General features: G+C 41.7%; 1 long non-coding RNA gene across 1 annotated transcript in view; it reads left to right on the forward strand.

The window, feature by feature from the left end:
- The first annotated feature begins 475 nt into the window (after nt 1–475).
- LOC144380938 (uncharacterized) overlaps nt 476–23,870 on the forward strand; it is a 38,505-nt gene continuing 15,110 nt past the window's right edge. The window contains exons 1-2 of the long non-coding RNA XR_013445292.1: nt 476–655; nt 10,265–10,353. This is a non-coding gene — a long non-coding RNA (uncharacterized LOC144380938). The remainder of the gene's footprint in view (nt 656–10,264; nt 10,354–23,870) is intronic.

The following is a 23,870-nucleotide window of genomic DNA, read 5'->3' on the forward strand; positions in this document are numbered from 1 at the left end:
GAGAACAGAATCCGTATTTCTAGACTTCACCTCCTAGCCTGAAATGAGTGGTTGAAAAAAAGTTTCTGAGGTGCTTGTCCCGCTGCCGGGCAGAGGAGGCGTCCATGCTCCGCAACAGCCTTATTTGCTTTGCAAGGAGACCAGCATGTTCTTATTCCAGATAACATACATTACACTCTCCCTTCCTTAACCGATTCTCCACACTTCCCACACACTGTCTTTTTATTTACTTTTTTAACCCAAAAGAATACTGTGTTCCCTGCTCTCCTCATATTCACGTTGGAGGAACAACGGCACGCTGTTGGACAGAGAGGGCTATTAATACATTCTGGATAACAAGCACACAGCTCAACCCAAGGCTCCCTCGGGGAAATAGAAAGGAAAGAGATAATGCCATGCTGGCGAGGTCGGGGAGGAATAGCTCAGCTAACCCGTCACACAAACATTAAAAATAAAATTAGAATAGATAGCCTATGATTCCTCAGCGAGGCAGAAGCAAAAGAAATTGAAAATATTATTCCTAAGCGCTAATGGCTTGTCTCCAAAGAATGGCCTCTTTTCTTCCATCTGATTACAGCGTCCTTCCCAAAGGTCAGCCTCACGCTCGTCCAGAATCAAGATGCGCAGGGCCTCGGTTCTTCTCTCTCTGGCCAAGGTGGGCAGTTCCATCAACCTGGGGGTTGGAGGTCAGTGACGAGGTGCTGGGGAGTTCTGGAATAGGTAGGATGGTTGACCTTCTAGCTGAGATATGTAGCACCAATTTGTGTTGAAGTTTCTATAATATGGTAGGCAGAGCCCAGGCCTGGGAGGCAACCCGCCTAGTTCCGAAGTCCAGCCCTACCTTTTACTAGTGCTTGTCAGTTGCCTTACCTTTTGGTGCCTCAGTTTGCTCATCTGCAGAATGGGAGTAAGGTAGACTCCAGTGTATAAATTTGTTGGGAGGCTTAGGGGAGTGGATGCATATGAAGTCCTGAAACAGTGCCGAGCACAGAGATGTTATGACTGTTAGTTGCTATTATTATGTTACCGCTTTAGAGAGCCTGAAGCTCATTTTACTAAGAAGCAACATGATTTGGTGGGAAGGGTTTTAGGGCAGCACACCGGGGATCTGCAGCCCAGCGTCTGCTCTGCCCCAGTGTTCCATGTGTGTGGAGTGTTCCCTGACCTTCTGGATCCCATGCTGTTGATCTGTAAACTGGGAGCGCAGATGCCTGGCTTATGTGTGGATTTCTCTGGATTGCGGTAAAGATGACATTAGATGCAAAATGCCCATGATCTAAGCAGAACTAACAAAGTATAATTTCTCTACTCCCGATCTCTGATTTATCTTCCTTTCCTTCCTGCAAAGTGGATCAAATCCAATTCGGGCATCAAACTGGATTATAAATGGTCAGACACAGAGATATTAACTCATTGGACTGCACCACCAGCCAGCTCCCTGGACCCTGTGTTCTCTGGATTATTAGCAATCTCATGAGTTCATTATGGAATCCTATTTCAAATTTATGTTGGTGTCTCTGATGTGACGTGTATCAAATATCAAATATACCCCTTGTCACCATCTGACACATTGTATCCTTATGTGCTGTTTGCCAGAGAATGACAGTACACCTCCTCCTCATTCTGGAATGGCAACTTCATTTATTCCAGGGATTTCTAGGGCTGGGGTATAGGTGAGAGTCAGGCTAGAGATTAGAACTGACCCTTTCCCGGGGATGGGGAGAGGGTAGCATATTTACAGCAGGCCCGTTGGCTGAGCTGAACCAAATGAAGAAAAGGAAAAAGGTAAAAAGCTACTCTGACCTCCATTGACAGGACATCTGCTCAGGGGAGGAGAGCAGGGGAAACCGCAGAGTCAGCCCGACGTGCGCTGCTCTGACCGCGGAGACTCGTATTTATTTAGAAGCAGGTTGGCTTGAGTTCATCTGGTGAGAATGACATCCCCCACTAGGGCCGGCATTGTGCCTTCTATCTCTCATTCATCAGCTAATTCCTACAAGTGCTGTGTCCTGGGCTTGTTTTGTTCCAAATACATCTTTTCTCCCCCTCCGTGAAATGGAGCAGAGTTGACAAGAAATTCTGATAATTACTCCCCGAACAATAAATCACTCTGCTGCTGAACTGTGTTCACTCAACGTGGGGCATGAATGTGTTTCAAGGGAACCTCTCTCAAGACAAATGGCACCAAGTGCTGTGGTTACAACTCAAACAGACGTGCCGACAGGGCTGTCTGGAGCCTGGCGTGGATGGCCAGGCTGGTGGGAGCATTCGAGAACAGCTACTGTGGCGGGTCTGGACAGAGAGAGGGAGGGACTCTGTTGCTGCTTGTCCTTGGGAGAAGCAGAGGGACAGGCACAGAAAGGAGGGTCTTAGGGGTTTGCTCATGCATTCATTCCTTCCCTGGCTCATCAGACCTGCTGCCATCCGGCCGGCACACGGCCATGTGGGTGACTGGTGTTTGTAGCCAGCGTTGGTCTGACAGGTCTGTCCTGTTGCTGTCTTTGCTTTTCCAGATGGTAATTATTGTGAGGATTGCCCCGTTAATAAAATTTTGTTGAGGGCCCACTATTTTCTAAGTATGATGGAAAGTACTGGAGGTATAAAATGAATGGCCTGGTGCTTGTCCTCAAGAAATAGACAAACCAGGGCAGGGGGCAGGTGGGTGGGTGGGTGGGGGGACATAGCTGCTTAACTTTTTTTTAAAAGCTTAAAACTGATGGTAGTAGAAGTAGCACCAAGCCCAGTGTGTGAAGAACTGAGGGAGGCTTTGAGATGAGGACACAGTGAGTGGGACCGCTGAGGAAGGAAAAGGGGACACAGAATCACAAGCGTGTGGCCCATTGGGGAAATGGCAGCGATGTAGGTGGGTCAGTGTAGGGAGCACCAGTGTGGCATGAGCTGTGTCTGGGAAAATGACAGCATAAAGGAGTTTGAATTGACTCTTGTAATTCCCTTGCTAAAATTTTAAGCAGTAGATGATGAGATGATAGTTGCAACCTAGAAAACCTTTTCCAGCTTGAGACTAGAGTAACAGAAGGACAGGAGAGGGAGACCAGTTACGGAACTCTAGTCATTCATTCATTCAACACATATTTTTTGGATGCCTGCCACATGCCAGGTGACAGCCTAGGTCCTGGGGATATAGTAGTGACCCAAACAGCTTACAACGAGAGAGTCCAGTTCAAATAAATAGACATCAAAATAAATATATATTTACAAATTGCGGTGAGTGCTCTGGGGGGAATCTCATGATGTCCCAGTTAAATATGGAGGGGGAGGGGCTCCACCTCAAGGGTGGCCAAGGGAAGGCCTCCTTAGGCAGTGACATTTATTCGGGGACCAAAGGATGAGCAGGAGTCATCCTGGCTAGTCTGCAAAGCACGTCTGGAAGCAGGGAAATCTGCTGGGAAGCTGGTTCAGTTGTCCCTGGCAAGGAAGAGGCTGTGGCATTGGAAATGTGGGCAAGACTGCTGATTTGAGATGTGCTTTGCAGACAAAGTTGGCAGAATCTCAGCAATCTGGGTGAGAAGAGATGAAGCCATGAATCAATTCAGTGGGAGGCAGTGTGGATTTGAAAGAGGTTTAGAGAGGAAGATGCAGAGAGCTTGATGATGAATGGGACGGGAGGTGGGTCATGAAGGTCAGAGCCTAGGATGCTTTCTGGTTTTCTGGCTCGGTAACTTGGGTAGAGAGAGGCACGGTGAACCATAGACAGGAGTGGGACTGACCATTGCGTCAGTCCCAAGGTGTGTCTGAGAAACGTATGACTCCTCCAGAGAGGTATGTCTGTCTATCTGGTAGGCACACAAGGCTTGGGTTGGGAATTGTAGCCTACAGGAACCAAAGTATGAGGGTAAATGAGTTCACCCAGAATGTGTATAAAATTTGGGCAACAGCACTGCTGAGCCAGGTGCTGGAATGTGAACTAGTCCTGTGGTGCTAAGTACGACCCTTTCTTGAATGTGGAGGTGAAAGCAAGACAAGAATGGTGGCAAATTAATAATTGCATCTTGATATCTTTCTTTACTTCCCAGTGACCCAAAGGTGGGGGACAGGCTTAATTTGATGCAATTTCATCCTTTTCATTGAAAGCCCATTACCTAATTAACAATGCTTCTCTCTGGGGATTGAGATTAGGAAGAGAGGGTTGAGGGGAAAAGTTTACTTCTAATGTTCTAACATCCTTTTTTTTTAACTTTGTGTTGCAGCAACCAAATTTACTTACTTCTTATATACACAAAAGAATAGAGTGCTTTGAAATACTCAGTTACAATAGATTGGGCTTCCCCCTCACATGTTAAATAAAATGCACTTGCCGTGAAAACGGAAACGTGTCCATCTTTCATACACATCAATTCTTAAAGAAGGAAAGAAATGACTCCCCCACGGCATCATAGTTTGGGTTCATGAATTGGCTACTACAAATGAGGTCTGGTGAATTGGAGATGACTGGAGAAGAAAAGGCCAGGGTGCTCCAGACTCCTTGCCCACAGCCTAGGGCTTGTTCAGGGGTATCTCCTCATTCCAGAAATGTACTGAAATGTGTTCCCAACATGTGGAGGGCTTTCTCTGAGGCCACAGATGGTAGAATTCTTTGGGTGACAATGGATTTCGTGGGAGTAAAGGGGAAGTAGGAAGCCTTGCAAAGAGTGGCCATCGACAAGATTCCACCTTATCTTGGACCCAGGGAGATCTGCTGCACGTCGACACTCCTGCAAAGAACATTTCCCAGCTGTCTCTGGGCATTTGAGTGGCTTGTTGAAAAACAAGAAAAGGGCCCATGGCTGCGTATGTAATGATTTCTTTCCTAACGAAATCTGGAGAACACTCAGATCTTTTCTTCTTTTATGGAGGATCATTGATTTGTTTATCACTCAGGGAAACTTCCCCACCAGACTCATTTCTCTGACTCTGCTCAAGTTGGTGGTTGTTTTCTTCTTGGGGCAGAGGGGCGTCAAGGATTGTTTTGATGATCTCATTCCTTCTACAAACTGAGGGAGAATATTCAAAGATTGTGGCTGATTACAGAGTTCCTTTTGCTATGGTTAACACTCAGTAACATTCTTAAAGAAAGACAAAATGTGCTAATGAGATTCTTTTAAACAGCAAGATAAAAGGAGTTTTTGCAGAAAGAAACTGGAGAGTTGGGTTTACCGTTGAATAAAAGAGGTAAAAGCAGCAGGTCGTCATCAGCCCGGATTCAACTGGAGTCCAGGATTCTCAGATGTGACTGTTAGTGGTGCTCTGTTTTAGTTCAATTGCACGTTTTATTCTTAAGCAAAGAAAACTGAAAGAAGCCACTTTAAAAGAAGGTCAGGGTAAGGAAAAGGGGTTCATGCCAATGAAAGCTGTCTTTTCTCTTTGCGACCTCGGCTTATCCTGCACAATTTCACTGGGCAGGCCATCGCGACTGGCCTTGTGGGTTAGCAGTGGGAAGAGCAACTGAAGAGTTAAATGAGGCAAAAGAGAAACCAGGCAATTGGTTAACTGTTTTTTCTTTTTTTTTTGTTCATCTGTGCCTTTGATTTGTCATACCTCAGATGTATGTTAATAAGTTCGCAGATCTCTACCATCTGTGTGATAGTGCGCTGGAAAACTGGGGGAAAGAGGAAAAATAAATCAAAGAAAACGTCCTTTCCTTCATCTTACAGAGAGATAATTTCACTCAAAATGACTTTTAGACATTTCTGAAACTATTTCAAATGAAGTAAGCTGCTAAGGAGTGGAAGAAGCTGAATGTAGAAGATGGGGAAGGGAGGAAATTAGACGTTCTTTATTTTATGATTACACACAGGGGTTGAGGGTCGCCCTCACTCCTAAGACATGGGCAGCTTGTGTTGAACAAGGGCAACCAAATGAATAAAGCATCGATCCCCTCTTTTTGATGATCCTGAATGAGTGCCACTTTGCATGAGCCAGAGTGACAAAAGCTTGCTCAGTCAGACAGCTGGTTCAGGAAGCCTCAAGGTCTCGGGCTTAGGTAACAGCTAGTTCTGGGGTCACCAGCCTGGGAAGTGAGGTCCATTAAGTGGTGCAAACACTTCCTGGGCGGCTCCTCTCTGGCAAGCAGTCTTTTGGATGCTGCAGATTCAGGTTTTCCTCCATGTGCGGGTCTCACTAGACCCCATGTATTTTCCAAATCAGAATCACTTGAACCCCTATTCTGCTCAGCTACAGGAAAATCCATTCTTCTCCCCAAGAATAGCTGAGAGGCCTAAGGAATTTCTTAGATGTTTCCCCATGTCTGGGGGTTGTCGGCTGCCACCCAGCTCAGGAGCATGGTGCGATCTGCTCCAACACGGTCTACACTGGGTGTACTGCAGTTTGCCTCCTTCGGTGCTGAGAGCTGCCTTCCCCGTTTCCTCAGGCTCTCATCCATTGTGACCTTTAGCCAGTATTTCTTGAAGTTGAAGGTACCTGGCCACCACACACACATACCCCAGTGACAGTGGCCACTTCTGCTCCCTTCAAAGGAATTGCCAAACCCCCCAACTGCTCTTAGAGTGTTTTTACTTCATGTTTCCCTAAAGAAATGTCAACAAAATGATATAATCCATCATCAGCATTTCCCCAAATGTATTATTTAACCTAAAATGACCCCATGAGTAGGACATCAGCCTGAATTGTTCTCAGCCAAGTCTATTTGTTTCCTTTCTGTAGACTCTCTTGGGCTGGTTCCTTCATTCCAGTATCTCTGGGCTTCAAATACTTGGAAATACATTCCAGTATTTCTTGAGCTGGAACCCTGGCACACACCGCCCTGCAGGACCAGTGATGGTTATATCAGAGAAGTCTGAATCCACACAGAGGAAAGAACTCTTCTGAAGGAGTGGTAACATCTGCTGAGATTGAGTTCAACTAACATCACAAACATGTCCATACCCAAAAGGAGCACTTGGACTTCTCCTCGTAAAGCATCTGTGCTTGAGGACTTCACAGTGATAAGTGGACAAGCTCTGTGTTGGCCTCGCCAAGAGATGTGTGGGGGCAGATAAGTACGTCAAGTTGGGATCTTCTCAGTCTTCTCATTTTGGTCTCAAGAGTTCCAACTATGAAGACTTGTCAGTGGTTGCAAATGGCCAGCCCAGCCATGGAACCCAGTGGGTTTATGTGCTTGACCAGTCCCAGCCCATTTCACCTACCTTGATGGGAGCCTGATCTGGGGGACTAAGTCATAGGTGCTGCCTTCTGGTGGCTCACAGTCAAAGAGATGGGGTCCACAGGGGAGTGGTCCACAGGGGAGTGGTCCACACGGTGCTGCCCGCTGCAGTGTTAGCCTCCAACCCTCTGGCAGATGTTGCCAAGTCTTCCTCCTTGAGCCCCTTTCTGTTCTGCTTTGGGGAGTCTTCAAACTAACAGCCCTTATGGTCGTGGCCAAGTCTTGGTTGCTTCCCCATTGCCGTCCGCCGTGGCCAAATCCTGATCCGGCCCGGGCACGTGGCCTTTGCTGCTGCTGGTACCAGCCCTACTTTCAGTCTTGCTACCGTGCCATTGTGGCCACCTGTGCTGGACTGGACAGGACTGCCCCTTGCCCAGCTCAAGATGCCTCTACTCTTCTGGGCTTTCCCTTCCCTCCACCAGAATAGGTTACAAAAGGTCTTCCTCCCCGCCATTTCAGTGTTTGCCCACTTGACTTCCCAGGAACTGGGGCACTGGGGTGTTTGTGCCCTGAGCCTGAGTAGGACAGATCTCACCCTGGTCCTTTCAGAGCTCTTGCTGCATTTATTTAGAGAATTAGGAAGATTGCCAGCACAGAGCCAAGCAGTGGTTCAGGCTGTTCCCATATTGTATGCCTCATGAGCCAACATATCAATTGCTGCCTCTTTCAAAGCATATTGTAGTCTTCTGTTTTTGGCAAGATTCTTGCCAGAGTCCTGTACCATCTCCAAACAGCTTCATGAATCACCCTGTGGCTTTGGTCCACAAAGCAGCACACGCTAATTGCTGCATTCTATGCTAACTATAGGGTACCGTATCTGAGATTTAGCTTGTATTTATGGTCCCAGAATAATTAATTTATGCAATTATTCACTCTTTGAAGGAGCACTTACTATAAATCTACTATGGACTAGGGCAAGTGTAAGGAGGGTGCAAACAGATTTGAGACATGGTTCCTATCTTCTAGTTGTTTCTGATCCGGATGGAGCAGTTCACACTGAAATACGTGAAACCATCTCTGTCTCCATCCTCACTAGCAGTGTGAACTTGGGCAGATCTTTTAAAGCATCTGGGCCTCAGTTTCCTCGGCAAAATGGAAATTAAAAACACTTATGATAGGGTACCTGGCTGGCTCAGTGGGAAGACCATGTGACTCTTGATCTCGGGTTGTGAGTTTGAGTCCCACGTTGGGTGCAGAGATTACTTGAAAAAAAAAGCTTAAAAAAGAAAAAACCCACCTGTGATGTGTGCCTCCCTGGATTATTGGGCAGAGCAGGTTTGAGGTAGTCAGCAAGAGAGCAGAACTGGACTGAATGGGGCAAAATGGCAGATTCTAGGGGACAGCCTCGGGAGGGACTTCTTAACCATCCAGGGTGACTGCCAGAAACATGCTGCTTCACCCTGCTGCGAGCTCTCATCCCTGCAGGCATTCAGGCTCAGAGCAGCTGGGTCTTGGTGAAATGCTGCAGTGAGGTTGCAGAGCTCACCCTCATCCCCCAGGAGGCTGTGAAAAACACAACAGATGAATTCACAATGCAGAGTGGTCTTGTCTCAGTCTTTGATTGGGTGTCTTTTTAACCAGCAGACATTCCTTGGGCACCTGCTACTTCCTGAGCCCTTTGTGGTCTTTCCAGAGGGACTGAACCAGTGAGGAGAGCATTGTCCTTGTCCTCACTGTGGTGAAAACCCTGTTGAGGAGATAGACACATACATGGTGCAAGGGAGTAAATCAAAATGCAACGAAAAGTACTGAGGGGGTGGGGGCACCTGGAGTCTAAAACTCTGGGCTTCCACTCTGGAGCATGGCTAATATGTTCTTCCACATTATTTTAGGGCCAAGGTTTATGGGAAAAAAAGAATTTTTCTAGGCCTCGGAGCAGGAAGGATATCATAAGTGCCTAAGTGAGTGAGCTAGACAGGAAATATTATAACACCATGTTCTCAAATTTGGGGTGGATGGACCCTATAAAATATTTTGTCCTCCAGGTTTGGCTTAAACTATTTTTATTACAAAGCTATTTAAATATAAACATAAAACCAAGTATAATTTTTAAGGATTATAGAGTAGCATATTTATGAATTATATAGGAACTAAACTATGAAACCAATAACATTCACATCTAATTTAATTTTCTTTGATGGGTGATGTTTTCCTGAAACTAAATTGCTTACAAGGGACTTAAGAATGGGTTTATTGTTCTTTCTTGTCAACTTGTCTCATGACTTTCCCTAAGATGGACCATCGGTTGAGTCACCGTCATTGTGGAAGGTCAGCTGCATGATTAAAATCATGGGTGTGAAAGCCTGAGGTTGCCACTCAGGACTTATGTGGCCTTGGACAAGCTGCTTAACTTCCCTGTTCCTTGCTGTTGTCATCTGCAAAATGAGGGTGAAATAGTAAGTCTTACCCCTTATGGTTTTAGTCGGAATTAAAGGATGTGAAATATGTATGTAAATAAATAATTATACAAAGCACATGGAAGAGTGTTTGGTACAGAGCATTAAGCAAGTGCACTATTGGTATCAATCATGATTGTTTAAATGTTCTTTTTAAGTTATGATCTTATTTTATATCAATGATGCATTATCTCGGTAAGTCAATTAATGAAAAAGTGGCCCCAAATATGATGATGCAAAGTAAAGATAGCATGTAATAAAAAAAGTCATCATTGCATATTTGTCACTATGCTCATTGCCAATGAATTGTCCCAAGAAGGTGAACCTGATCCCATTCTGTCCCCACGTTTCTCTGTTCAAACTACTGTGAAATCTCTGTGTGGTCTTCTGCACGGGGATTTGGATTTCACCTTGCACAGATATCAACACGAGAACAGGTGCACAGCTTAAGATCATGTGGTCCTACATCATCATCTTCCTCCAGATAATGATAATATTGTTTTTTAAAGATGATAAATATATCAAGAACATAAAATTCTTATAGACTGTAGCCCTTGTTTGAAATACACTGTTTCTGGAATTCAGGCAAAGAGCAGAAAATGTTGTTTAGAGTCATTAGTAAAGGCTTTTGAAATAGTCTAAGTACCATTCAAAATGCTGAGTACCATGTAAACCCTTTATAAATGGTATTTTTTTTTTTAATCCTCAGAACCATCCTATGGTGGGGACATCTTTACGATGGGCAAGATTAATCTGCCAAGCATTACTGAAGTAAGCAGAAAATCCAAGAATCTCCAGGTTAGTGGCCTGCAAAGTCACAGCTCTCACCCATCATTCCAGTGCCTCCCTTGGAAGGGACAGTGGGACGGTTTCCCTAGAGTGGGAACAGAGATGATTCTGGTTTTCAAGACGGCAGCGAACCTGTTTCCTCTGCCATACTTGGCCTTTGCCTACTAGCAGGAAAGTCATTGTGTTACCCCACAGCACTGGGCCCAGGAAAGCTGATCTCCCAGATTTGAATTAAAACAAAGGGAGAAGGAGAAGCTGATTATCTTAATGCAATTCTGAGCACATCCAATATTCATTCAGGCTTAAAGAAGTTCACAGTCAGTATCTTAGAAATACATGTTGAAAAGTGATAATGAACCTCCAATAACATGAAGCTTGGGTCTTATTATCATTTCTTGGAATTACTAAACAACAAGATAAAGATTTTTAGTGAATATTAACTGGGAAATTTACAAAATAATAATAGCCATCGTAATTACTATTAACAAAGGCTATGTTGTAAAACAATATGAGGCCACTTTAAAAAAGTTAAGAATTATTTACATCAGTGTTTTTCTGCTACTGCCCAGAAAGTCACTGTTCAGAATGTTCCACAGGTTAGCTTTGACCCTGTTGTTGTGTCTGAGATAATTGGGTTTTTTTACTCCTCTGCTTGAAACTTTTCCAACCAATGGTCCCATTTGACCTCTACTGTCTACCTCATGGCAGGAACTTGTCAACATTAAGAAAGAAATATGACTGTGAGCGGAGAAAGAAGATGTGGTATATTTATATAATGGAATACTATTCAGGTATAAAAAAGAGTGAAATCTTGCCATTTGTGACAACATGGATGGACTTTGAGGGTATTATGCTAAGTGAAGTCAGCGGGTGGAGAAAGATAAATAGCAATGATTTCACTTATATGTGGAATCTCAAAAAACAAAACAAAACAAAGAAACAAAATAAAACAAAAACAAACTCGTAGATACAGAGAACAGACTCGTGGTTACCAGAGGGGTAAGGGATTGGGAGGTGGGTGAAGGGGGTCAACTGTGTAGTGATGGATGGTAACTAGAGGTGGTGATAACTTTGTAGTGCACACAGATGTTGAGTTATAAAGGTGTACATCTGAAACTTATTTTTTTTAATTGTGAGGTTTATTATCATCACCCTTTTAAAATTCTGCCGTAAAGAAGACTATTTGCACTTTATTATATTTCCCCTGAAACCTCTTCATTAGTTTTCCTTTCTTAGCAAGAAAGTAGCTAGTCACTCTAAGGTTCTGTGACCAGCTGAAAATATATTGTTAACCATACTGAGGTTGTCATAACTCAGATAAAAGACTGGCAATTTCTCCCTACTCCGTTATCTTTAACTTGGGTAATCGTAACAGGAAGACCGAAGGAGGTGGTTTTCTTTTACAAAAGGGAAGTCTGGAAAAAAAAAAAACAAACCCAGTTTCCACAAATAAAACACACATCATAAGGTGGAGGTTGAATATGCCTTCAGTTTATACAGGAATGATTTTCTTTGCAGCGTGACTGTGGGGTGTTGTAACTGCAGTTACACTGTAAGACAATGTCACCTTTAGATGTCATTCCTAAGGATGAAAAGACAATCACAGAAAGGAGAAAATTAAGAAACTGTCAGAGAAGGACTCCCCCACCCCCACCTCAGAATACATGCTTTTTTTGGAGAGTTCTTTCATATCTTCAAGGAACTGACAATTCATAGGCTGTATAGGTTGTTCTAGAATAGAAAGAACAAAGCTTCTCTCTTCTTTCCTGGTGTCAGTTCAACCCTGTCACCAATGGGGAGAACACATTGGACTTCTTCTGAAATGTGGAAGCAAATACCCTCACTATGATGTGAGCAGATAAAACACAGCAGTATATTTAGAAAAAGAATGCCCAGAGATCAGGGTCCAGGAATATAAGTATGGTTTAATATGAGAAAATCTATTAACATAGTATACCCTTTTAATAGATTATATTATATGAGAAAAAATGATAATATTTAACATGTATACCAGGTCCCAAATTCTCATTAAAATAGATGACAGGATGCCTTATTGTAAGATATGAGATATGAAACAATAAATAATACACACATGTTACACACACACCAATCACATGCATGTGTATAATATATCAAACATATCAACCACTCTCATACACACACACCATATCACACATGTATGAGCACCTTATATAACACATGTGACATGCACATGCATGTTTATGTCATATCACACATGTTGTAAATGGGTACACACCACAAAACACAATCACATGTATGTGCACACCATATTATAAACACACCAATGACATGCATGTGTATAACATATCAAACATCTGAACGACCCTCATGCACACACTGTATCACACATGTGTGAGTACCTTATACAACACACGTGACAAACACATGCATGTTCATGTCATATCACATGTCATAAATGGGTACACACCACAAAACACACATCAACCACATGTATGTGCACATTATATTAAAACACACCAGTCACATGTGTGAACACACCACATCACATGCACACCAATGACATGCACGTGTGATATTATACACATGGCAATCACATATACATCATACTACAACATACCACCCAGATGTGTGCACATCATATTATACACATACATCAATCACATGTGTATGCATCATACTTCAGATTTAAATCAGAGTTCCATATCCGGGTAAGACAAAGGCAGTTAGTATTATCAGATGATATGATTATCTACCTGGAAAATCCAACAAAATCCAGTGAAAAGCTCCTAGAAACAAGAGGAAACCCAAATAAGCTGCCTGATTACAAAATGAGGGTACAAAAGCAATAGCATCTTGACTTATAAATTAGTATAACGTAGTCCTGACACAGAATGGTATAAGAAAACTATATAAATACCTGTATACCCACCATCTGGCTTAAGAAATACAACATTGCTGATGCAGTTGAAGCCTGTGTATTCCCCACCAGTCACATCTTTCCCTCAGAGGTAATCCTCATTAGGAATTTGATGTGCATCATTTTTGTGTAGCTTTTAACACTTTTGTTAAATATGTACATATTCCTAAGTTCCTTACTGTTTGTTTGATGCCTAACAAGGTGGCATCTTATTGAAAGGGTTCTTTTTTGGCTTGCTTGTTTGGGTCAGCATCATGTTTGTGGGGTTCACTTGAGTAGGTTCATGGGCTTCTAGCACATGCATTTCGTTGCTATGTATTATTCCAGTGTGTGAATCTAGCTCTACTTAGCCCATTATTTGCTGTCATAAACATTCATGTACATGTTCTCTTTTTACAAATGTGAGTTGTCCTATAGACCCCAGGGATTTAGAGTATGCACTAAGAATTGGAGAGAAGTCCATATCTTCACTTTTTCTATACAGAGGCCAATTGTGCTGAATTCATGTTTAAATCACTGTATATACAAGTTCTCATTGTTTCACATCCTCACTCAAACACTTGTTTTATCAATCATGTTTTTTACTATGTCAACAATAAATAAGTAGAAAATGTAATGGAAATAAAAGGTCTCATTCATAATAGCAGTGATACAGTTCTTAGGAATAAAATCAACAAGTTATACAGGATTTGTATGAAGAAAACTAAAACGCTTTTTATTTTAATTAATTAATTTATTTTTAGAGAGACAGAGAGGGGAGGGAGGGGGAGAGGGAGAGAGAGAACCCCAAGCAGGCTCCATGCCCAGTGTGGAGCCTGAAATGGGGCTGGATTTCACAACCCTGAGATCATGACCTGAGCTGAAACCAAGAGTCAGATGCTTAACCGACTGAGCCACCCAGATGCCCCCTAAAACAGTTTTTAAAGGATTGTAAACAAAGACTTGAGTAAATAATGATAAATATATTTTCCTTAGCTGCAAAGATCCTAAATTAGAAAGATAACAGTTTAGTCTAAATTATTCTATAAATTCAAATCTTAAAGTCATTTCCTCCTAAATTTTTTGAAGGAATGTATACTGTGGAAAACAGTGTGGAGGTTCCTCAAAAGTTAAACATAGAACTACCCTATAATCCAGTAATCACACTATTGGATATTTACCCCCCAATTACAAAAACATTAATTCAAAGTGATATATGCACCCCTATATTTATAGTAGCATTATTTACAATAGTCAAATTATGGAAGCAGCCTAAGTGTCCATCAAGAGATGAATGGATAAAGAAGATGTGGTATATATACACAATGGAATATTATTCAGCCATAAAGAATGAAATCTTGCCATTTGCAATAACATGGATGGAGCTAGAGAGTATGATGCTAAGTGCAATAAATAAATCAGAGAAAGACATGATTTCACTCCTATGTGGAATTTAAGAAACAAAACAAATGAACAAAGGAGAAATAAAGAGAGAGAGAGAGAGAGAAATCAAGAAATAAGTTCTTAACTACAAAGAATGAACTGATGGTTAATAGAGGGAAGGTGGGTGGGGCGATAGGTGAAATAGGTGATGGGGATTAAGAGTACACTTATCATGATAAGCACTGAGTAATGTATAGAATTGTTGAATCACTATATTTTATGCCTGAAAGTAATAACACTGTATGTTAACCAAACTGGAATTAAAATTAAAAAGTTAATAAAAAAAAAAAAAAGAATATACATGAGAAAGTAGCCATGATTTTTTTAAAGGAAAGAAGTGTGAGAGGGAGTAAAACTAGTCCTACCAGTTTTTAAATTATTTTATTACACATTTAAAAGAGTACATTGCTGATGCAAAAAAAGATTGATCAGTAAAATGGTGACTCTAGAAAAAGATTCAAGTATACATGAAAAAAAATGGCATTTCAAATATACTTTATAAATGTTGATTGGGAAAGTTGGCTAACAATTCAGAAATAAACAAATTTGGATCCCTACCTCATAATTTTTGCACGCACACACAAACGCATAATTCAGAATAATTGAATATTTTAATGCAAAAAAAAAAAAAGACTAAAATGATTAAAAAAAAACTTCAGGGGCTCAAAACTAGAAATCACCAAGGAGAAGATTTGACTATATCAAAATGAAAATCTTTAGTTCAATGATAAAACTTATGCATGTAAAGGCAAACAAACTAGGAAAAATATTAATAAGGGGTTAACAATCCAAACATAAAGAGTTTCTATGGATATAAGAAAAATATATGCCTCAATAGAAAAACAAGCCCCCCCCCAAAGAAACCAAGCCAAGTTCACAAACAAGCAATTTATAAAAGAAGAATTATAACAATTTCAGTTAAAAAATTCATATCAAAGCAATAATGAGATAACCAAAGATGTTTAAGTTATGGAAAATCAGCAATATAAACTCATAACACACTTTTTGAGGAAAATTTATATATGCTTCAAAAGTCCATGTGTGTATAGCCTTTGACACAGAAACTCTATTTCTAGACATTCTTCACCAGGGCAACCAAGACAGGAGAAAATGTGTGGGCAGCAGAATTGGGTATGTAAGAGTGGACACTGGGAGTCGACAGGCCTGGGTTTGAATCCCAGCACATGACTTTCTAAGTCTTGGTCTCTCGATGAGTACAACAGATATGATTAATCACATCTTACAGTTGTGAGGATTGAATGAAGCAATGCACATTGAATGATTAACGAAATACCTGATGTATTATAAGTGCTCTATAAATTTTCGCTACTGTCATTGTCATTACTATTAAAGTCTATTCATATTGTACAGCCTTTCAGGCACTGAAATGATGATGCAAAATTGTGTTTATTGACACAGGAAGATGTCTAAGATATACTATTAGGTGAAAATGTGATTTATAAATAGCATTTGTAATATGAATACATTTCTGAATTATATAAAGTCTTGCTACATCAGGATAAGGAATGCTAGAGAGTAGCCATTTGATATAAATCTATTTAAACCTGCAAAAAATTTTGGAGTAAAAACATGAGAATAAAGAAAGGTATTTTATGACTTTCTCTTAATGATTGAACCTAAAACTGTTGACAAATTTTATATTTTATTCTTAAAAAAATTTAAAAATAGATGGGTATCAGTGAGGTCATTGATATGAGGAATTTTTTTTTTTTTTAAAGATTTTATTTATTTGAGAGAGAGAGTGAGAGAGAGCATGAGAGGAGAGAGAGTCAAAGGAGAAGCAGACTCTGTGCTGAGCAGGGAGCCCGATGTGGGACTTGATCCTGGGACTCCGGGATCATGACCTGAGCCGAAGGCAGTCACCTAACCAACTGAGCCACCCAGGCACCCTGATATGAGGAATTCTTAATCTCAGGAAACAAACTGAGGGTTGCTGGAGTGGTGGGTGGGAGGGAGGGATGGGGTGGCTAGGTGATAGACCTTGGGGAGGGTATGTGCTATGGTGAGCGCTGTGAATTGTGTAAGACTGTTGAATCACAGACCTGTACCTCTGAAACAAATAATACATTATATGCTTTCAAAAAAAGAAGAAGATAGCAGGAAGGGAAGAATAAAGGGGGGGAATCGGAGGGGGAGATGAACAATGAGAGACTATGGACTCTGAGAAACAAACTAAGGGTTCTAGAGGGGAAGGGGGTGGGGGGATGGGTTAGCCCGGTGATGGGTATTAAAGAGGGCACATACTGCATGGAGCACTGGGTGTTATACGCAAACAATGAACCATGGAACACTACATCTAAAACTAATGATGTAATGTATGGTGATTAACATAACATAATAAAAAAAATAAAGAAAAAAAATAAAAGAAGGGTAACTAAGCAGTAATTTTTAAAACAATGAATACTCGACTGTATTGGCATAACTTTCCCTACAAAGTGTGTATAGATAACAACTATTAGGTGCTTATTATGTTCAGGCACTTTGTAAACACAGAGGATACAGCAAACAGTGAACAAAACAAAGGTTTACCTGGAGCTCCCTTCTAGAGGGGATGACAGACAGGAGCAAATCAACAAACAAGTAGTAGTAAATGCTAGAGGGAGAATAGATCCAGGTGAGGACTATAGAGAGTCCCTGGGGAGTGGAAACAGAAGGACAGTATGATCAGGGGAAGTTGAGAGGAGACCCACAGAAAGTGGGGAGGGTGCTCGCAGGGAGGGGGCTCTGGGCAGAGGGAAATGCTGGTGCAAAGACCAGGGGCCAGCACTGATGCTGACATGTCTCAGGAGCAACAATGGCACCCATATGGCTGGGCCAGTGCTGGGGACACTTGGAGGAACACACATAATAAACTGAGGAGAAGGGGTCTGTGAGGGAGGACAACCAAAAGAGAATGGGCACTTGGCCTCCAAGTGGATGAAGTGTCTCAGGAAGGAGGGAGAGAGAACTTTGTGCCAAGAGATCAAGTGAGCGAAGGACTGAGAAAGACCATTGGATTGGCAGCTTGGAAGTCACTGGATGAGGCCAGCTTCCCTGGAGAGGTGGTGAAGAAAGCTTTATTGCAATGAGAGAGGAAGTGGAGATAAGAGTAGACAATTCTTTTAAGGTGTTTTCCTATAAAGATGAGCAGAGAAATCAGACAGAATCTGGAGGTAAGAGTGATAAGACAAGGAAAAGATGTTTGGGGGGGCAGGGCGAAATAGCAGCATGTTTGAGTCATGCTGATGGGAATGATCCAATAGAAGGAAGAAAATTGCTGACCTTGGGGAAGAACACAGCTGGAGTCACATCCTAGAGCAGAAGGAGGGACTGGATCCAGGGCCCAGCATGGGCTGGCCTTAGCTGGGAGCATGGACAGTCCACCTACCACATTTCATAAGTCTGGTTGCACATTAGAATCACAGGGGGACTTTGAAAAACATCCACACTCAGCCACAGTTCAGGTCATTTAAATCAGTGCATTGACGTAATGAAATTTAGCACTTTTTGCCGTATTTCTAGTTCTAGTTTAGAATCAATTTGTGTTTTATTTGAATATCCTACAACCAGTGAGAGACTGCCCAATAAACATTCTCAATTGACGGGTAGTGTTATTAGGGAGGGAAGCTCAGTGAGTACCAGTTTTATAAGTGGTCATTTCATTAGTTGATTTTTGTGATTATTGTTAGTTATGACATTGACTTTGTTTTTAAAATATCTTGATTATGAGGAATAAGGTAATAAACTAGGAAAAATTATAAAATCTGGAAGGCAACATACTATATTAACAGTTTTTGCTGGGTAGTGGTGTTATTGGTCATATCCACTTTCCACTTTTGATAGCTTTTTCCATGAGCATATATAATTTTCATTGCCAGAATAAAACCCAAACAAATCTATTTTAATTAAAAAGAAAGAAGTAATTATGGAAAACAGTATGGCAGTTCCTCAAAAAATTAAAAATAGCATTACCATATGATCCAGCCATTCCACTTCTGGGTATCTATCCAAATGATAGGGAAGCAGGGTATCAAAGAGATCTTTGTAAACCCATGTTCAGGGTAGCATTATTATTCACAATGGCCAACAGGTGGAAGCAACCCAACTGTCCAACAATGGATGAATGGATAAATAAAATATGGTCTATACCTACAATGGAATATTAATCAGCTTTAAAAAAGAAGGAAATTCTGACTCATGCTACCACATGGATGAGCCTTGAGGACATGATGCTAAGTGCAATCACCCAGTCACAAAAGATTATATGATTCCACCTCATGAGGTACTTACAGCAGTCAAACTCATAGAAACAAAGTAGAATGGTGGTTGCCAGGGTAAATGGGGAACTATTGTTTCGTGGGTATGAACTTTTAGCTTACCAGGATGAAAAAGTTCTGGAGACTGCTTGCACGACAATGTGAATATAATTAATACTACCAAATTGTTCACTTACAAATGGTTAAGATGGAGGGCACCTGGGTGGCTCGGTTGGTTGAACGTTCCCTCTTGATTTGGGCTCAGATCATGATCTCAGGGTCGTGAGATCGAGCCCTGAGTGGGGCTCCGTGCTGAGTGCGGAGCCTGTTTAAGAGTCTTTCCCTCTGCCCCCCCCACCCCCGCTTGTGCACACTTTCTTTCTCAAAAAAGAAAAAATGGTTAAGATGGTAAATTTTATGTTGTGTGTATTCTACCACAATTATAAATCTAAAAAAGAAGAAGAAAGGAGGAGAATGTTAGCTAGCTGCGTTTCTGGGAAGAACTGGGAAGGTCAAGTTGTCATTGAGACCAGGTGATTCTACAGACGCCCTCTGAAGGTCCTTTCTGGTTTTGTCAATCTGTAAAATGTTAGAATTCTTTCGTAATTCTTGAAAAGTATTCAATTAATGAAAAGGATTTTTTATAACATGATTTGTAACCTATATTTTGAGTTTAGACCAAGAGCACTTCAAAAGCCCTACATGGATACAAGTTTTTAAAAGCTTGGCAAGTTCAGTCAGAAGAAAAAAAAAATGGATTTTTTGGATTCATTTTCAATGTAATCTATTTTTCCAGTCTCTAGTATACAGTGTGATTCATTTCAAAGGGGCTCTATTTCAGGCAATGTGGGACCTTTAAGTAGGACTTACATGAAATGAAGCCACTGCATCTAATTAATCATTCAGGAACCCAAACTTTGTAATTATGTGGCCAACCATTTCTAATCATGAGTCAGTTGTGAATCTAAATAGAATGGTTCACCCACTGCAATTACCTAAGTTCCTCTTATTGGAAGGTTGTAATTACTCTGACAGCCCTCATCATTGGCTCTCTTTCAACTTTTAGAGGATACTTCTCTTTGAGATGTGCAGCCATACTTCCTGGCTCTGCAGTCTGCTTGCTAACTCCATCATGGGCAGGGTGTATCACCTCAGGACAGGAATCGTGATGGGCCTTCTGGTCAAGGCAGGAGGGTCAGTCCTCCTTGGCCCCCCATCATAGTACTCAGAGTATAGACATTATTCAGCCACTGCTCTTGAAGAAGTACATTCTTAAGAGGTCACATTTCCAGTGTGGTATATATAGGACTTGTATACTACTTGGGCATGAGCAGTACAGTTGTTGTGAATTATGGGCTTATGTTTCTTTTTTTTTCTTAGTCCGTTATTAGAACTTCTAAAGTAATACAGATTCCCAGTAAAAACTCCAACACTACAGAAGAGTCTAAAGTCAAACTGAAAATGCCCCCAACCCTCCTTCTAGCCCTACCTCTGATGTAATAATTAACAATGAGATGCATTTTCTCCCATACTCTTTTCTTTGCTCATACAAACATATGTTTGCATATTCTTTTTATGTTTACTGCATCACACTAAATATGGCATTCATTAATTTACTCTTTTGACTTGACCATATCATAGGCATCTCCTATGGACTGAATGGTGTGTCTCCCTAAAAATCATATGTTGAAATCCTATCCCCAATGTGATGGTATTTGGACATGACTCCTTTGGGAGGTGATCAGGTTTTGATGGCAGCTCTACCCTCATGATGGGATTAGTGCCCTTCTAAGGAAATGAAGGGATCATAGGTTTCTCTTTCCACTATGTGAGAAGGCAGCCATCTTTGAACCAGAAAGAGGATCTTCGCTAAGAACCTGACCTTGATCTCAGACCTGACACTCTGGCCTTAGACCTCCAGCCTCCAGAATGGTGAGAAATTAATGTTTGTTGCCTTAAGCCACCCAGTCTGTGGTATTGTGTTACAGCAGCCCGAGCAGACTAAGACAGCATCCTTGAAAATGGTGGATGTTGTCGACCACATTCTTAGCAGTTGCATGGTAGCCCATGGGTAGAGGCTCCACGGTGCACTCAATCAATCAGGTTTGGAAGGATGTGTTGGTCATTTGCCATTTTGGACGAAGTTGTAACATCACCTCTTTGCCTACATGTCTGTACACTGACTCTTTCATTTCTAACAGGTAATGTCCAGGAGTGGCAATGCTGGCTCAAAGATATGTGTCTTTTTTACTTAAGAAAACACTTGTATGTCCATTTTTAATCTTTTTTTTTTTCTTTTTGGCAAATATTGTGGACTTGATGTGGGTACATATAGACAAATTGAGGGCCTTTGTGGGAATAGAATCTCTCTCGGCTCAAGCTAATTGCTAAATATTTCCAAACATCATAGTAAAATTATAGAAAATACAAAGCTGGGTAAGACACGATTCCCCCTCACACACCTCAAAACTTCTGTCCATAATAGAGGACGGAATTTAACTGCTAGTCTACAGGAACTCTTATTGGGAGTTTAGAGAAATGAAGAAAAGTGATGGATTGGTATGTACTCATGATGATGTGAAGAGGGTAATATTAACAGCCTAGGCTGGCCTTCATCTGGGATGCACTGCTTCAGCACTTAAGGTATATATGGCTGGTGTTTATTCTGATTGATTGGTGCCTGTGCTAATCTGCTTGTCAAATATTTTTCGTATCACTCCTGAAAAGAATACTTTTCATTTATTTTAATGGAGCACAACAGTCTCATGTAAAGCTCACACCCCAGATGGGAGGTACTGTTGCATTTTACAGATGGGGACACTGAGGCTCAGAGATTGAGCAACTTGCCTAAGCATGTATTGGAGCAGCTAGCAAAGACTCCACAGAGCAAAGTGACTTGGAGAGTGTGTTTAGATGCCAACAATAAGCCAGGGAAAGAGAGAGGGTATCCCAGGCATGGGCTGTACAAAGCCTCCGTGCTGGCAGGGAGAATGTGCTGTCTGGCTGGTCTCCTTCCACGAGAAGACAAGTGTGGGGGGTCTTTGGGATTTGGGCCAAACCTGCTTCTCTGAACTTGTTCCTCACCACCATGCTTTGTGTTCTCTATTCAGCCCAGCAGAACTGTAGATTTCACTACTCTGCATATATGGTTTTTTTTTTTTTTTAAAGATTTTATTTATTTATTTGACAGAGAGACACAGCGAGAGAGGGAACACCAGCAGAGGGAGTGGGAGAGGGAGAAGCAGGCTTCCCGCAGAGCAGGGAGCCCGATGCGGGGCTCGATCCCAGGACTCTGGGATCATGACCTGAGCCGAAGGCAGACGCTTAACGACTGAGCCACCCAGGCGCCCCTCTGCATATATGGTTTTATACTTGAATGTTATTGGTCACACTGGCCCTCTTTCCAAATCTTCATCTGCCTGTATCTTAGTCACCCTTCAAAGCATATTCAAAATTCGATATCTCTCCCAGAGCTCACTACTGTCCTCACAGCCAGAAATAAGACCTTCCTCTTGGAGCCCCTTTGGTCTGATGTTTGTCCCTCCACTAAAGCACTAATAATTTTCATCTTAAATTAGAGTGATCTGGGTGCATATTTCATGGCCCTTATTCCGTTGTAAGGTCTGTCTTGTTCTTTGAATCATGCATAGCATTAGTCCCTAGCACACACTGTGTTCCTAGTGATGCCCAATCTGAATATTTCAGAGTAAAGACAAGTAAATTTTGAAAGGAAGTCTTGGACATGAAGTGGTCAGGCCAAAAATCTTTGGACTTATGCAATAGTTACTGGGAGTCACTGTTGATTTTTAACCAAGGTTACTAAATACAAGTGTTAGCATAATTATTTGGATAGTGGGGTGAATTCAAAAACAAAATTCTCTTCCCTGGAAGGAGTAGAGTAACGGGACCTGAGAAGATTGTTGTATTGGAAAGTAGTTAGAATACATACAGTTTAGAGACAGTTATGAGGAGGATTGGGCTGAGGGACAGACCTCTAGGCAGGAGGCAGAGACTCAGAAGTGGGCTGGGGCTGGAGGGGCCCTGGGGTGGCTCAGTTGGTTAAGCATCAAACTCTTGATCTCAGCTCAGGTCTCCATTTGAGGGTTGTAATTTCAAGTCCCCTGTTGGGCTCCATGCTGGGTGTGGAGCCTACTTAATTAAAAAAAAAAAAAAAAAAGAAAGAACGAAAGAAAAAGAAGAAGTGGGCTGGAAAGAGAAGACAGTGATCAGCTGAAGTCATAATACAGGAAACTGTCATGGAGAAATTGAAACTGGGGAAAAAAGGAGAGAGAGAAACGAATTTCCCAATTTCCATGCTTTTCAAACTATGGCCGCCAACCCTTAGCATTGTGCAGAGACATATGAAGTTACGGATAGATCTGACACATTTCTGGGGAGTTCATTTTGATCAAAGTTTGGGAAAAGTACATTGTTATTCTATTACAGTCACAAATATCTTAGGAGCATGAAATGTTAACATAAAATACTAGACTACAAAAAATTTTATTTTAGGCTTGGGACTTTTTGTGTTCCGGACTCAGACTATCAGGGGTTATAAATTCACTCTGCTTCTGCTATAAGAATTTAATGGGAGCAGCATTTGAGAAGTGCTGCTCTGACCTTGGAGACATCCAGGTGGAGATGTCTGCTGAGCCAGGGGAAAACTGGGGAAGAAGGCAAAGGCTGTAGAAGGATCTTTCCCCAAGGTGGGTGTGATATTGTGATTTATGAGAAATGTGTATTTGGTCATGTCACTTTCCTGGCAAGATTTCCTATAAACCTTGGAATTTCCTAAGTGATAACGGCAGTAAAGGCATGTTTTGTTATGTTAATGAGGTGACTGGAGCGGGGCTAGGCTCCTAGGTAACCTAACAATTTGGGCGGGTTTCCAGTGGATCCAACCACGTGATTAGAGAGTTGGAAATTGCACTCCCACCCCGGACCTCCTG

This window comes from Halichoerus grypus, chromosome 2 (assembly GCF_964656455.1).
Source record: "Halichoerus grypus chromosome 2, mHalGry1.hap1.1, whole genome shotgun sequence".
NCBI classification, from domain to species: domain Eukaryota; kingdom Metazoa; phylum Chordata; class Mammalia; order Carnivora; family Phocidae; genus Halichoerus; species Halichoerus grypus.